Genomic DNA, 15,770 nt, shown 5'->3' on the forward strand with positions numbered 1-15,770 from the left:
TCAAATGAGGGGAAGTCGACGAAGAGAACCCTCTCCCGCGACACCCGCCCCCTCACCAGACAGAGCTTGAATTGAGCAGTCTACTGTATATTGTCGCAAATTGGTACTTGGGATTAGTACCTTTTCCTATACAGTAGCAGTTGTATACCTGGCCACGTCCTTACAATCACGGAAGGAAGGGAAGGAATGTTAGTTCAACATCTACTAGTGAAGATGCAGGGAACCCATACTACCTTCATAGATGTCTCGGGAAGGAAAACTTGTGTTAGTGGGAAAGGTGAATAATAGGGAGCTCTATTCGACAATATAGAGCGTTTGTCAATAACAGTATATGCTGTAAAAATAATAAAATATATTTATCATTTTACTTACGAACCGTCCTAAGGGAAAAACAAAACAAAACACAAAATTTCGGCAAATCGCGCGATCGTTCTGCCGTCCGAAACAAGAGCCACACGCACTGAACTAATTAACTTTATTACCGGCCGCACAATGCAAAACACAAAACTTCGGCAAATCGCGCGATCGTTGTGCCGTCCGAAACAAGAGTCAACACGCACTGAACTAATTAACTTTATTACCGGCCGCGCAATGCAAAACACAAAATTTCAGCAAATCGCGCGATCGTTCTGCCGTCCGAAACAAGAGCCAACACGCATTGAACTAATTAGCTTTATTACCGGCCGCGCAATGCAAAACACAAAATTTCGGCAAATCGCGCGATCGTTGTGCCGTCCGAAACAAGAGCCAACACGCACTGAACTAATTAACTTTATTACCGGCCGCGCAATGCAAAACACAAAATTTCGGCAAATCGCGCGATCGTTCTGGCCGTCCGAAACAAGAGCCAACACGCACTGAACTCTGTTGCACAGCTATGTATGTTTTTTCTGCACAAATCACGAGATTCGTTTTTTTATGTTTTGGCGATTGAACGTGTTATTTTAACTACGGAATTCGGATCAATGCACTTTGCAATTACGCGGTATCTCTGAGCAGCAAAATAAATAATCATTTTATTTATTTAAACAAAATTCAAACATGAACAGAACACTGCTGGAGATACCAGCGTTTTTGTTTTATTTTGCTTCAGATTCTGTTCTAAATTTAGAGGAAAAATGATCTGCTGATCAATCAGTTGATTGGTTTGCAGTCCTATTACACAGCAAAAAATATTGTAATTAGCATCGACGTAATTTGAGCGATGTACCCAAAATGCTATGTAATGATGAAAATCAAATGCATATAAACATTCATTTGTATGTGATATTACATCCCCTTGAGATTACACAGATTTAAAATCACGATTTTCCTTTGCATAGTAGTTGTGTAATATTTCAGTGCTTATTCTATTAATATTACACAGAATATGATGCAACCTATTGAGTTCGAAGGATGTTGTGTAAAATTACACAGCTCAAATGTGATATCGCCATGAATTGATATGCAATATTAAATCTTGGCAACACTTACCAGATTTGTTTTCGCACCATCCGCACGCGACGGCACCGACGCACCATTTTTGTTTGAATTTTTCCGTCTTTGTGTTCAGGTCAAGAGCAGTAAGTTGTTTTATTTAATAAAATCTCTTTTTATTAATTTAATTATTGTTCAAATATTTGCAGATTCATCAAATACTACACCGGAAAACCTATTAACAGGCGAGATTGCCGGTTCTGCAATCAGGAACCGGGTTTATCCGCAGTTTTCATTTGCGTTTCGCTGCGAGCCACTGGAAACCGGTAAGCGCTGTTTATGTTGGAGCTTTCTTCAGAAAAAAATACCGTCGGTTATTCTGTTGAATTTGCTTTGGGAATTGCGGGACCTTTGGTGTTCTAGCCATTTTTTCTATAAAATCCCTGGAGTTGCAATTTTGAGTATCCTTAATGCCGATGAAAATCGTGCTAGATTTAGATGTGAATCCTGCCGGCGATTTCATTGGTAACTACTGGATTACTGATAAAAAAAAATTGATTCAATTCAGTAAAGCATTCTTGAATTTTAATGGAAATTTTTTGATCATAATCCTGTTAAACTTTTAAGGAAAATGTCAACTTCTGATTGTTTACTATGTTATGAAGGATTTCCTCCGGAATTTCACGGATAAAGCTTTCATCTCTTGGGAATATTAAACACTAGAATAGTTGAGTGATTTTCGTCGGAATTAATCACAAATTCACTCGATAAAAAGTGTATCGTACCTACCTAGTTTGAATAATAAGATTCTTTTCGTTTCATTCAATACCTTAATATTTGCAGATTTCTGATTTGCGTCGGCAAAACTAGGCAAGCGAAGTCCAGGACCGGGTCAACCATCCAATTTTGAACTCCGCCAGAATACGGTAAGCGTTATTTATGTTTTATGAAATTTATCTCAAAGAGCTTCTTTCGGTTACCTAAACCAGAAATTTCCTTTGAGTGCCTACGGTGTTTGAGAGTTTCCTTATCATGACTGTAGCTTTCAATTAAAATTCCAAAGCTATTTTTCTTTGGATGGGTATTCAACTGAATATTCGAAGAAAATCCTTGCGAATCTTGCCAGGAATCCTTTCCGTATTTGGAGTTCTGACGACACCGTAAAGTAGCTATTGTGATTTCTTCACCTCCGCTTAACTCTTAAGCGGTGCTTACCCATACGATTAAACCGGGTTTAAGCACTAAGCGGAGGTGATGAAATCGGCCCTAAGGGAATTGTTTTGATTTTGAATTCGTTTTGGGATTCCGAAAAGAATTCTATGTAGTCTTCTGAGACTACAAAAGGATTTGTTTTGCTTTTGGATTCGTTTTGGAATTCCGAAAGGAATCGATTAGCAATGCCGAAGGGAATAGTTTTGCGATTTCAAATATAATCGTTTTGCGATTCCGAACAGGATCATTAACTACATTTCTAGCTTTTATTATAACATATTTCTACAATTCGAAGGAGATTTTAAAAGACATTTTTTTGAGATTCCGAAGAGAATTTGAATAGTTTTGCGATTCCAAAAGGAATAAGGATTGCTGACGTTCAAACATCTTTCTCTTTCAAGCGCGTAAGCAGGATAGGGTTTGTTTTCATCGGGAAACGTTTCCCGATGAAAACAAATCCTATTCTGCTTCTGTGCTTGAAAGAGAAAGATGATTAAACGTCAGCAAGCTCTATATGTAGTCTAGCCAGTGACGTAGCCTGAAAATTTGTCGGGGCGTGGTTTGGTTTTTTTTTTAATTTGAGAGGGTTTGAAAAAAATAAAAAAAAGAAAAAAAAATGGGGGGAAATGCTTATCTAATCTTCCGGTCAATGTCATCATATAGTGCATATTTTCCTGTATATATACGATTGTGATGCATCACCAGTGCTACGATGTGCACGTATTACCTGGCAATCTAACTGCATTGATTGTCTGCTTTTTCAGAATTCCCAATAATATTCCGTTTAAATATCACAAATGATGGTTAATTGTTTGTGCTAAGGGAAAGAAAAGTGCAGTGGGTATCGGCCAAGTTCCCCCTGGCGGTGCTAAAATGATAAGCGGGAACAATACCTAATTCCATTTAAATCTTTTAGTATCATTAGTGATTAGCACGCGTTATTACTTTATGTGGGGGCACGCATGGAACATATTTTTCAACGCGGGTGTCAGGCGGCTGACCCATGCTCGACCAAAATAGTAAAATTTAGCTAGAATATTTTAATTTTGTTTGATTATTTTTATTTTTGCCATCAAATGATTAGGAGCTTATTTTCAACATCACATAACGCAAGAGAGGGTAAAACTCTGCGTTGCATAGAAAAGCCTTTGCCTCATTTTATGTAATGGCGGGACATGTTAATAATTCATTCTAGTTTTCAAATATTTTGGTAGATACTTCTGGAGGCTGTCAAGGCGGTGGGAGGGACATTGCCTATGAGTGGCAGAGGCGGCTGTGTTCTGGGCGGCAGCATTGTGAAAGCAGTTTCGGGATAGTTAGGATTCAGTTTTCATACTTAAGAGAATATCTAGAATAATAATATATTTTTATGAGCCAACCTCCATTTTTTAATCACGAGCTTTATTTAGTAGCATAGGTTATCAGTACTCGTAATATACTTAATTCGGTGGGCACGTTTGGAACACATTTTTAACTCAAGTTCGACCAAAATTGTAAAATTTAATTGATTTATTTTAATTCAGTTTAATTATTTTAATCTTCCTGCGTCAAATGGTTAGGTATTTGTTCCCCCACCCCTTCTGCTACCTCCTTTTCTATTTTATGTTTCCAAACTTAAACCAACGTGATCACACTAATCCCAAACTGCACGTACCTCTATCATATCAATGTACACACGAATCTACATACAAGAAGCGACAATCACCAGAAAACGGATTTCAATCATTTCCCTTTTACCATAAGTATAAATCATCTAAGCTATAATAAACTCTATCGTAGCGATCCCGAACTGTCTAAACATCTAAACACTGTCTATTATGAACATAAACACAACCGTTTCTATCTCTACAAACATTTCTCTAATAAAAAGGTCCCATAGCAGTCGCTAGAGCCGGAAGCGGTCAACAAGCCGCTCCATACTCTCCTCCTCTATCTTCTATTATCTCACAATTTTACTACCCTGAAACTGAACTGTTTCGGACCCCTTATGGGTCTGAAGCAGAGGACGGGACACTCGAGCCTACCAGTCAGTGGATGGAAAGGTCCGTTGTGATAGGGTCTATCACAAGCCTCGGATAACCTGGAATAAGTTTTCCACGAGTCGAGTTCACATTGATTTCATGAGGTCTATAAATTAATCGTCACGTTGAAAATTTAAGCCTGCAGTGTAAACGTATTGCCTAATGTCATACAACGTAGATTGGCCACGGCCCGGGGATACGTTGAGTATAACAAGAATAACAAGAATAACAAGAATTTGAGAGGGTTTGAAAAAAAAAATAATTCGAATAGGGTCTTTCTACAATTCCTGTATTATATTTCTATCCAGCTTTTTATTATAGCTACGTATCTACTATGGTAGTTCAATTTTGACACATGCTGTGTACAAGCTTTATAGCGTTGATCATAGTAGTCTATGTACCGTTTTTAGATTTGTTTTGATTATGACATATTGACTCAAATATGATAGATGAGCAATTATCCAAAAGAGGAAATTTAAAAGTGTACTACATTGGCATAGCAATACCTTTATAAATGTAAGTTCTACTAAACCTATTAACCGAGATACATCAATCTCAATATGATGATAACCGTTTCCATCCTTCAGTGACCCTTCCGAAGGTGCTTTAGAATGGTATCGTACTATCTATGAGAAATCCATTGCACAGTCAACTGATGCGAAATCGTTTGACAGCGTTAACGCGCTGTCAGCAGCCACATCCCAACTTCTAGGTGAGTTGTCTTGTTCGATTGTAACCCAACAGAAAGTTCCGATAGTCGTTCCAGATCAGATGCAACTTTTATTCTGGTAGTATCTCGTTGCTACCAGCCGTATCGTCGCTGACAGGGAGCGTTACACATCTCCAATAGCTGAATTCCCGACAAAACACTCGGAAGGTGCTGGATGTAGAAATTGAAATGCAGCAACAGCACCAACTTAAACTTGACGATAGCCTGAACATGGGACAGCTTCTCACGCCTGTCGCAGTGATAGAAGAATTATCTCCTATTACAGTAACAAATACCGCCAAAACACCAAAAAGAGATGGATTGTTAAATTGTCCTACAAACTTCATTAATAAAACTACGACAAAAGCATGAAACAAAACTTGTTTTCCTGACTCGTCAAAGAATACTCCGCACCGCCTGACGGTTTTGACTTACGGTTTGGTAATCTATGCATAAGATGTTCATGGTTACATCCGTTTTCTTGTGTATGAACAACCGATGATTTCGAAAATATTGATATATTCGAATCATTTCGACAAACCAACTAAAATGCAAGATAGGTAAAACTAATGTGTTGTTAAAGGTAAGTTCAAGCCAAGGGCCTTTTCATTTTATTTTTAAGCTTTTCTCAACAAACGGCTCATCAGCCGGAGCAAAGAGGTCGAAGATACGATAGATGATCCGAACTGTTGAATACACAAGTTAATTCCAACTGGAATCCCCCATTGCATCTCTGCCCACCACGTGTACCTTCGTAGCCATCCGCCATAGTTGTTGAATTCTGTTTCCTTTAGTCCCTCCTATAGAGTCCTACTAGATTTCGTCGCTATCGGCCATCTACCCCACCATGTTTAGTAATTCGTAATCGGTTTTTCTCAACTAAACTACCGCTTCTGGAGATGTGAGCTCCAAACAACCCAGAGATTACAAATCCTTTAGCTAGTGGGTTATGTAGTCAGTACAGTTTCATATCTAATTCTTGAAGTCTATATCTGAAACAATGAAAAACATGAAAGTACATGGCAAAATCAATAATATACCGTCGACCGTGAAGATACCCTTAACAGCTGCTTTTATCATCTTGATATTTAAAAACTCTTCGAAATAAACAGTGAAAATTTTGTCGCCTCGCAAACAATTCAGTAAGTATCCTAGGCAACAAGAATTGTGCCATAAGAATTGTACACAGCTAGTGTCAAAACTTAATTACCATAGTTGATTTATGGCTAGCGTAAAAAGCTGGATAATAATGTTTCTGTTCGAAGGAAAGCTGTTTTATATTTCTACAATTCGAAGGAAATCCTTTTTAAATTCCAAAGAGAATCATTTTGGGGGTTCTGAATGAAATCCTTTTGGCTCCGAATTAAATGTATTTGAGGAGAACAGAGTTGCTTTGCTCATGGATGAATTCCAGAAGGAACTCCTGGAGGAATTCCTTGAGAAACTCCTGGAGAAATTTCAGGAGGATTTCCTGGAGGAATTTCAGGAGAAACTCATGGAGGTATTCCACGAGGAACTCATGTAGGAATTCCAGGAGGAACTCCTGGATGAATTCCAGGAGGAACTTCTGCGGTAATTCCAGGAGGAACTCCTGGAGGAATTCCAAGAGGAACTCCTGGGGGAATTCCAGGAGTAACTCCTGGAGGAATTCCAGGAGGAACTCCTGGGGGAATTCCAGGAAGAACTCCTGGGGGAATTCCAGGAGGAACTCCCGGGGGAATTCCAGGAGAAACTCCCGGGGGAATTCCAGGAGGAACTCCTGGGGGAATTCCAGGAGGAACTCCTGGAGGAATTCCATGGGGAACTCCTGGAGGAATTCCATGGGGAACTCCTAAAGGAATTCCAGGAGGAACTCATGGAGATATTCCAGGAGGAACTCATGGAATTCCAGGAGGAACTTAATAAGGAATTCCAGGAGGAACTCATGGAGGTATTCCAGGAGGAACTCATAGAGTTATTCCAGGAGTAACTCCTGGAGGAAATCCAGGAGGAACTCCTGGAGAAATTCCAGGAGTAAATATGGAGGAATTCCAAGAGGAACTCCTGGAGGAATTCCAGGAGGAACTCCTGGAGGAATTCCAGAAGGAACTCCTGGGGAATTCCAGGAGAAACTCCTGTGGGAATTCCAGGAGGAACTCCTGGGGGAATTCCAGGAGGAATTCTAGGAGGAACTCCTAGAGGAATTCCTAGAGGAATTCCATGGGGAAATCATGGAGGAATTCCAGGAGGAACTTATAAGGGAATTCCAGGAGGAACTCCGGGAGGAATTCCAGGAGGACCTCATGGGAGAATTCCAAGAGGAACTTATAAAGGAATTTCAGGAGGAACTCTTGGTGGAATTCCAGGAAGAACTCATGGAGGAATTCCAGGAGAAACTTAAAAAGGAATTCCAGGAGGATCTCAAAAAGGAATTCCAGGAGGAACTCATGGAATTCCCCCCGGAGTTCCTTCTGGAATTCCTCCATGAGCAAAGCAACTCTGTTCTCCTCAAATACATTTAATTCGGAGCCAAAAGGATTTCATTCAGAACCCCCAAAAGGATTCTCTTTGGAATCTCAAAAGGATTTCCTTCGAATTGTAGAAATATAATACAGCTTTCCTTCGAACAGAAACATTATTATAGAAATATAATACAGGAATTGGAGAAAGACCCTGTTCGAATTAGTTCCTCCTGGAATTCCCCCAGGAGCTCCTCCTGGAATTCCACCAGGAGCTCCTCCTGGAATTCCCCCAGGAGTTCCTCCTGGAATTCCCCCAGGAACTTTTCCTGGAATTCCTACAGGAGTTCCTCGAGGAATACCTCCAGGAGTTCCTCGTGGAATACCTCCAGGAGTTCCTCCTGGAATTCCTCCAGGAGTTCCTCCTGGAATTCCTCCAGAAGTTCCTCCTGGAATTCCTCCAGGAGTTCCTCCTGGAATACCTCCATGAATTCCTGCTGGAATTCCTACAGGAGTTCCTCCTGTAATTCTCCAGGAGTTCGTCCTGGAATTCCTCCAGGAGTTCCTCCTGGTATTCCTCCAGGAGTCCTCCTGAAATTCCTCCAGGAGCTCCTCCTGAAATTCCTCCAGGAGTTCCTCCTGGAATTCCTCCAGGAGTTCCTCCTGGAATTCCTCCAGGAGTTCCTCCTGGAATACCTCCATGAGTTCCTCCTGGAATTCCTATAGGAGTTCCTCCTGTAATTCCACCAGGAGTTCCTCCTGGAATTCCTCCAGGAGTTCCTCCTGGGATTCCTCCAGTAGTTCCTCCTAGAATTCCTCCTGAAATTCCTCCAGGAGCTCCTCCTGGAATTCCTCCAGGAGTTCCTCTTGGAATTCCTCCAGGAGTTCCTCTTGGAATTCCTCCAGAGTTACTCCTGGAATTTCTCCAGGAATTCCTCCTGGAATTCCTCCAGCAGTTTCTCCCGGAATTCCTCCTGGAATTCCTCCTGGAATTCCTCCAGGAGTTCCTCCAGGAGTTCCTCCAGGAGTTCCTCCTGGAATTCCTTTTTAAGTTCCTCCTGGAATTCCTCCATGAGTTCCTTCTGGAATATCTCCATGAGTTCCTCCAGGAATTCTTCCATTAGTTCCTCCCGGAATTCTTCCAGAGTTCCTCCTGGAATTCCTCCAGGAGTTCCTCCTGGAATTCCTCCAGGAGTTCCTCTTGGAATTTCTCCAAGAGTTCATTCTGGAATTCTTTTATAAGTTCCTCCTGGAATTCTTCCATAAGGTCCGCCTGGAATTCCTCCAGGAGTTCCTCCTGGAATTCCCTTATAAGTTCCTCCTGGAATTCCTCCATGATTTCCCCATGGAATTGCTCCAGGAATTCCTCTAGGAGTTCCTCCTAGAATTCCTCCTGGAATTCCCCCCGGAGTTTCCTCTGGGATTCCCCAGGAGTTCCTCCTGGAATTCATCCTGGAGTTCCTCCTGAATTCCTCCTGAGTTCCTCCTGAATTCCTCCTGGAGTTCCTGCTGGAATTCCTCAAGGAGTTCCTCCTGGAATACCTCCATGAGTTCCTCCAGGAATTTCTTTTTGAGTTTCTCCTGGAATTCCTTTTTAAGTTCCTCCTGAAATTCCTCCATGAGTTCCTTCTGGAATATCTTCATGAGTTCCTCCAGGAATTCTTCCATTAGTTCCTCCCGGAATTCTTCCAGAGTTCCTCCAGGAGTTCCTCTTGGAATTTCTCCAAGAGTTCATTCTGGAATTCCTTTATAAGTTCCTCCTGGAATTCTTCCATAAGGTCCTTCTGGAATTCCTCCAGGAGTTCCTCCTGGAATTCCCTTATAAGTTCCTCCTGGAATTCCTCCATGATTTCCCCATGGAATTGCTCCAGGAATTCCTCTAGGAGTTCCTCCTAGAATTCCTCCTGGAATTCCCCCAGGAGTTCCTTCTGGAATTCCCCCAGGAGTTCCTCCTGGAATTCATCCTAGAGTTCCTCCTGGAGTTCCTCCTGGAATTCCTCCTGGAGTTCCTGCTGGAATTCCTCAAGGAGTTCCTCTGGAGGATTTCCAGGAGGAACCTCTGGAGGAATTCCAGGAGGAACCTCTGGAGGAACTCCTGGAGGAACTCTGGAGGAACTCCTGGAGGAACTCTTGGAGGAATTCCAGGAGGAACTCTTGGAGGAATTCCAGGAGGAACTCCTGGAGGAATTCCAGCAGGAACTCCTGGAGGAATTCCAGCAGGAACTCCTGGAGGAATTCCAGCAGGAACTCCTGGAGGAATTCCAGGAGGAACTCCTGGAGGAATTCCAGGAGGAACTCCTGGAGGAATTCCAGGAGGAACTCCTGGAGGAATTCCAGGAGGAACTCCTGGAGGAATTCCAGGAGGAACTCCTGGAGGAATTCCAGGAGGAACTCCTGGAGGAATTCCAGGAGGAACTCCTGGAGGAATTCCAGGAGGAACTCCTGGAGGAATTCCAGGAGGAACTCCTGGAGGAATTCCAGGAGGAACTCCTGGAGGAATTCCAGGAGGAACTCCTGAGGAATTCCAGGAGGAACTCCTGGAGGAATTCCAGGAGGAACTCCTGGAGGAATTCCAGGAGGAACTCCTGGAGGAATTCCAGGAGGAACTCCTGGAGGAATTCCAGGAGGAACTCCTGGAGGAACTCCTGGAGGAATTCCAGGAGGAACTCCTAGAGGAATTCCAGGAGGAACTCCTGGAGGAGTTCCAGGAGGAACTCCTGGAGGAATTCCAGGAGGAACTCCTGGAGGAATTCCAGGAGGAACTCCTGGAGGAATTCCAGGAGGAACTCCTGGAGGAATTCCAGGAGGAACTCCAGGAGGAACTCCTGGAGGAACTCCTGGAGGAACTCCTGGAGGAATTCCAGGAGGAACTCCTGGAGGAATTCCAGGAGGAACTCCTGGAGGAACCTCTGGAGGAATTCCAGGAGGAACCTCTGGAGGAATTCCAGGAGGAACCCCTGGAGGAACTCCTGGAGGAATTCCAGGAGGAACTCCTGGAGGAATTCCAGGAGGAACTCCTGGAGGAATTCCAGGAGGAACCTCTGGAGGAATTCCAGGAGGAACCTCTGGAGGAATTCCAGGAGGAACTCCTGGAGGAATTCCAGGAGGAACTCCTGGAGGAATTCCAGGAGGAACTCCTGGAGGAATTCCAGGAGGAACTCCTGGAGGAATTCCAGGAGGAACTCCTGGAGGAACCTCTGCAGGAATTCCTGGAGGAATTCCAGGTGGAATTCCAGGTGGAACTCCTGGAGGAATTCCAGGAGGAACTCCTGGAGGAATTCCAGGAGGAACTCCTGGAGGAATTCCAGGAGGAACTCCTGGAGGAATTCCAGGAGGAACTCCTGGAGGAATTCCAGGAGGAACTCCTGGAGGAATTCCAGGAGGAACTCCAGGAGGAACTCCTGGAGGAACTCCTGGAGGAATTCCAGGAGGAACTCCTGGAGGAACTCCTGGAGGAATTCTAGGAGGAACTCCTGGAGGAACCTCTGGAGGAATTCCAGGAGGAACCTCTGGAGGAATTTAGGAGAAACCCCTGGAGGAACTCCTGGAGGAATTCCAGGAGGAACTCCTGGAGGAATTCCAGGAGGAACTCCTGGAGGAATTCCAGGAGGAACTCCTGGAGGAATTCCAGGAGGAACTCCTGGAGGAATTCCAGGAGGAACTCCTGGAGGAATTCCAGGAGGAACTCCTGGAGGAATTCCAGGAGGAACCTCTGGAGGAATTCCAGGAGGAACTCCTGGAGGAATTCCAGGAGGAACTCCTGGAGGAATTCCAGGAGGAACTCCTGGAGAAATTCCAGGAGGAACTCCTGGAGAAATTCCAGGAGGAACTCCTGGAGGAATTCCAGGAGGAACTCCTGGAGGAATTCCAGGAGGAACTCCTGGAGGAATTCCAGGAGGAACTCCTGGAGGAATTCCAGGGGGAACTCCTGGAGGAATTCCAAGAGGAACTTCTGGAGGAATTCCAGGAGGAACTCCTGGAGTAATTCCAGAAGGAACTCCTGGAATAATTCCAGGAGGAACTCCTGGAGGAATTCCAGAAGGAACTCCTGGAGGAATTCCAGAAGGAACTCCTGAAGGAATTCCAGAAGGAACTCCTGAAGGAATTCCAGAAGGAACTCCTGAAGGAATTCCAGAAGGAACTCCTGGAGGAATTCCAGAAGGAACTCCTGGAGGAATTCCAGAAGGAACTCCTGGAGGAATTCCAGAAGGAACTCCTGGAGGAATTCCAGAAGGAACTCCTGGAGGAATTCCAGAAGGAACTCCTGGAGGAATTCCAGAAGGAACTCCTGGAAGAATTCTAGGAGGAACTCCTGGAGGAATTCCAAGAGGAACTCCTGGGGGAATTCCAGAAGGAACTCCTGGGGGAATTCCAGGAGGAACTCCTGGAGGAATTCCAGGAGGAACTCCTGGAGGAATTCCAGGAGGAACTCCTGGAGGAATTCCAGGAGGAACTCCTGGAGGAATTCCAGGAGGAACTCCTGGAGGAATTCCAGGAGGAACTCCTGGAGGAATTCCAGGAGGAACTCCTGGAGGAATTCCAGGAGGAACTCCTGGAGGAATTCCAGGAGGAACTCCTGGAGGAATTCCAGGAGGAACTCCTGGAGGAATTCCAGGAGGAACTCCTGGAGGAATTCCAGGAGGAACTCCTGGAGGAATTCCAAGAGGAACTCCTGGGGGAATTCCAGAAGGAACTCCTGGGGGAATTCCAGGAGGAACTCTTGGAAGAAGTCCAGGAGGAACTCCTGGAGAAATTCCAGGAGGAACTCCTGGAGAAATTCCAGGAGGAACTCCTGGAGAAATTCCAAGATGAACTTTTGGAGGAATTCCAGGAGGAACTCCTGTAGGAATTCCAGGAGGAACTTCAGGAGGAATTCCAGGATGAACTCCTGGAGGAATTCCTGGAGGAACTCCTGGAGGAATTCCTGGAGGAACTCCTGAATAATTCCAGGAGGAACTCCTGGAGGAATTCCAGAAGGAACTCCTGGAGGAATTCCAGAAGGATTTCCCGAAGGAATTCCAGAAGGAACTCCTGAGGGAATTCCAGAAGGAACTCCTGAAGGAATTCCAGAAGGAACTCCTGGAGGAATTCCAGAAGGAACTCCTGGAGGAATTCCAGAAGGAACTCCTGGAGGAATTCCAGAAGGAACTCCTGGAGGAATTCCAGAAGGAACTCCTGGAGGAATTCCAGAAGGAACTCCTGGAGGAATTCCAGAAGGAACTCCTGGAAGAATTCTAGGAGGAACTCCTGGAGGAATTCCAAGAGGAACTCCTGGGGGAATTCCAGAAGGAACTCCTGGGGGAATTCCAGGAGGAACTCCTGGGGGAATTCCAGGAGGAACTCCTGGGGGAATTCCAGGAGGAACTCCTGGATGAGATCAAGGAGGGACTAATGGAGGAGTTCCAGGAGGGACTCCTGGAGGAGATCAAGGAGGGACTCCTGGAGGAGATCAAGGAGGAACTCCTGGAGGAATTCCAGGAGCAACTCCTGGAGGAACTTCTGGAGAAACTCTTGGAGAAATACCAGGAGGAACTCCTGGAGGATGGAAATTTTTGAGGCATTCCGAAGGAAATCCTTAAGGCATTCCGTTCCGAAGGGAGTTCTTGAAGCATTCAGAAGGTTATCCTGGGAGCATCTCGAAGAGAATCATTAGGGCATTCCGAAGGGAATCCTTAGGGCATTCCGAAGGGAATCCTTGGGGCATTCTGAAGATAATTTTTCCTGATGTTTCTGAATTAATTTTCTCTGTGATTCTAATGAGTATCACTTGAAAGACCATAGATTTCGAAGATAATTCTTCTGGGATTCTTATGAAAATCGAATGAGGAGTTCTAAGGAAATTCTCAAGACATTCCGAATAGAACCTATTGGGAATTATGAAGGGAATAAATTGGGGATTCCAATGGGAAACCTGGAGTTTTGAGAAGAATCACTTTAAGCTTTCAATGAGAATATTCAAATACGCAAAGGAAATTTTTGAGGAAGTCCCAGGAGAATTCTCCCGAGATTTCGATCTAAATGTTTCTGGAATTTTAGAAAAAACCCTTTTGGCGAAAATTGTTCGGTAAATTCGATGGACGTTCTGCTGGGATTCTGATGCGATTTCTTTATAGTTTCTGAAACCCAAAATGAACTTCACCGGAATCTATGAAGTATTTTTTCTGAATTCTAGAAAGATTTTGTTTTTCTTAAATAATATTTCCATCCTGAGTGATATTTTTGAAAGAAATCTATCGGTGTTTATCGTAGAAATATTTGCATCAAGTAAGCGAAAAATTTTACTCCGGTATGTCAGAAGGATTCCGCAAAGAATTTCAATAAGAATTTAATTCCAGAATTGAAAAAAAAACACCATAATAAAGTTAAAAAAGCAGGTTTCCCATCGGAATTCCAGAAGTATTCTCATCAGGATCCCCAGATGGATTCCCATCGGAAAACCAAATGGATTTCCATCAAAATCTCTGAAGCGTTCTTTACCGAAGGATTTACCTTAAAATTTCAAAAGGATTCTACTTGGAATCCCACAAGGGTTACCTTCAAAATTCCAGGAAGATTCCAATCGGCATTCTAAAAATATACTCTTAAAACCCCACCGTTCCAATTGGTTTCTCCGTGAGGTTATTAGCGGAATCTTACGGGAAATTTGATTAAAATACTCCTGAGCAACACTTTTTTCATGGTATAATACATTATTAGAACCTATTAGAACTACTGCGCCCTAAAAAAACAGAAAAATGGATAACAATTAATTAAAACAAGTATGTAATCTGGTGTATACGCCAATTTTTATATGTATTATGGCAAGTAATTCTAGGAATACCGCAGTTGGTTAAGATGCTTTACCAGCTAAGAATTCCTTGAAGAAAATAAAAAAAAACCTTTATTTCATTTCTAATAAATATCATCGCTCCTCATCATCCCTACTGAACGTGTTTTCTCTTTTTCAGCGTATGAAGTCTTTCTTGATCACCGACCTCTGTGTCGCTCGGTTCTATACTTTAAAAGGTGTATCAAGGTAATTCATCTGGAACTGACCTGTGAGTTTCAAGTGAAAATCAATACACCTGTCGCCAATTCACTGGATCAGAGGTTCGTGTTCACGATGACTCGCTGTCCCTGTCATTACAGTTGCTAGCTACACATGGACAGCAAATCAAACGAGCTGATAGCGGCTACTCAGAAGAACCTCAGTCTAGGCTTCCAGTCGGCGAACAATACCACCGGTCAGGGAACTTGTCTGAAAAGCTGAAATATGGAACTGAAAAGAGGAACTTGATGTAGCTGTTCATGATGGTCACAGCTCTTGAAGTCAAGCATCCCAATCTGTCGAAGAGTACCATGGTGCTTCAGCTTTATGGAAATAACTCAATCTGTAGGCAATCTTGTGCAAGTCCTGTGAGATAGGTTTTAGAAAAAAATTATGTATGTTATGAGCAAATTTAAAAAATAATAAAATATCATGATTAACAAACTCAAAAGATAACATGAAATCACCAGAATAACTCAAATCACATATTCCTACTATGCATATGGCTCATAATAGCCGGCCGCTTTACATCACATGCATCTACATCGCTTTGATTACGTCATTTTATTTATTACGTCGATAGAAATTACATCGCTCCTTCTTATTACACAGCAAGCTGTCGAGTACATCGCGCAGTGTAATATTCAACAACCGATGGATTCGGTTGGTTGCAGCGATTTCGATGTAATATTCAACAACTTTTTTTGCTGTGTATTCTACTTCAAAAATTTGGTTTTCAAACAGAAAGATGCATTAGGAATTAAAGGCCCACTCTTTACCACAATGCCAAATATTTGTCAAATTCCTTCAGACATCTATCAAACTATCGACATGGGTATCAGGCAGACTTGACAAATTTGTTATTATTATTAATTTGGTATTTGTTATTGTGACAAAAAGTGCTGTTAACTTTTGCGCTATAGTGAAACAATGGTATGTATTTGAAA

The 15,770-nt window shown here is 43.1% G+C and overlaps 1 long non-coding RNA gene across 1 annotated transcript; it reads left to right on the forward strand.

Annotated features, from left to right (window-relative positions):
* The first annotated feature begins 1,410 nt into the window (after window positions 1-1,410).
* Window positions 1,411-15,297, forward strand: LOC134219967 (uncharacterized). Its single transcript, XR_009981730.1, has 4 exons — window positions 1,411-1,562; window positions 1,626-1,742; window positions 2,260-2,342; window positions 14,744-15,297. It is a non-coding gene; the product is annotated as an uncharacterized LOC134219967 (long non-coding RNA).
* The last annotated feature ends 473 nt before the right edge of the window (window positions 15,298-15,770 follow it).

This window comes from Armigeres subalbatus, chromosome 3 (assembly GCF_024139115.2).
Source record: "Armigeres subalbatus isolate Guangzhou_Male chromosome 3, GZ_Asu_2, whole genome shotgun sequence".
Classification (NCBI taxonomy): Eukaryota; Metazoa; Arthropoda; class Insecta; order Diptera; family Culicidae; genus Armigeres; species Armigeres subalbatus.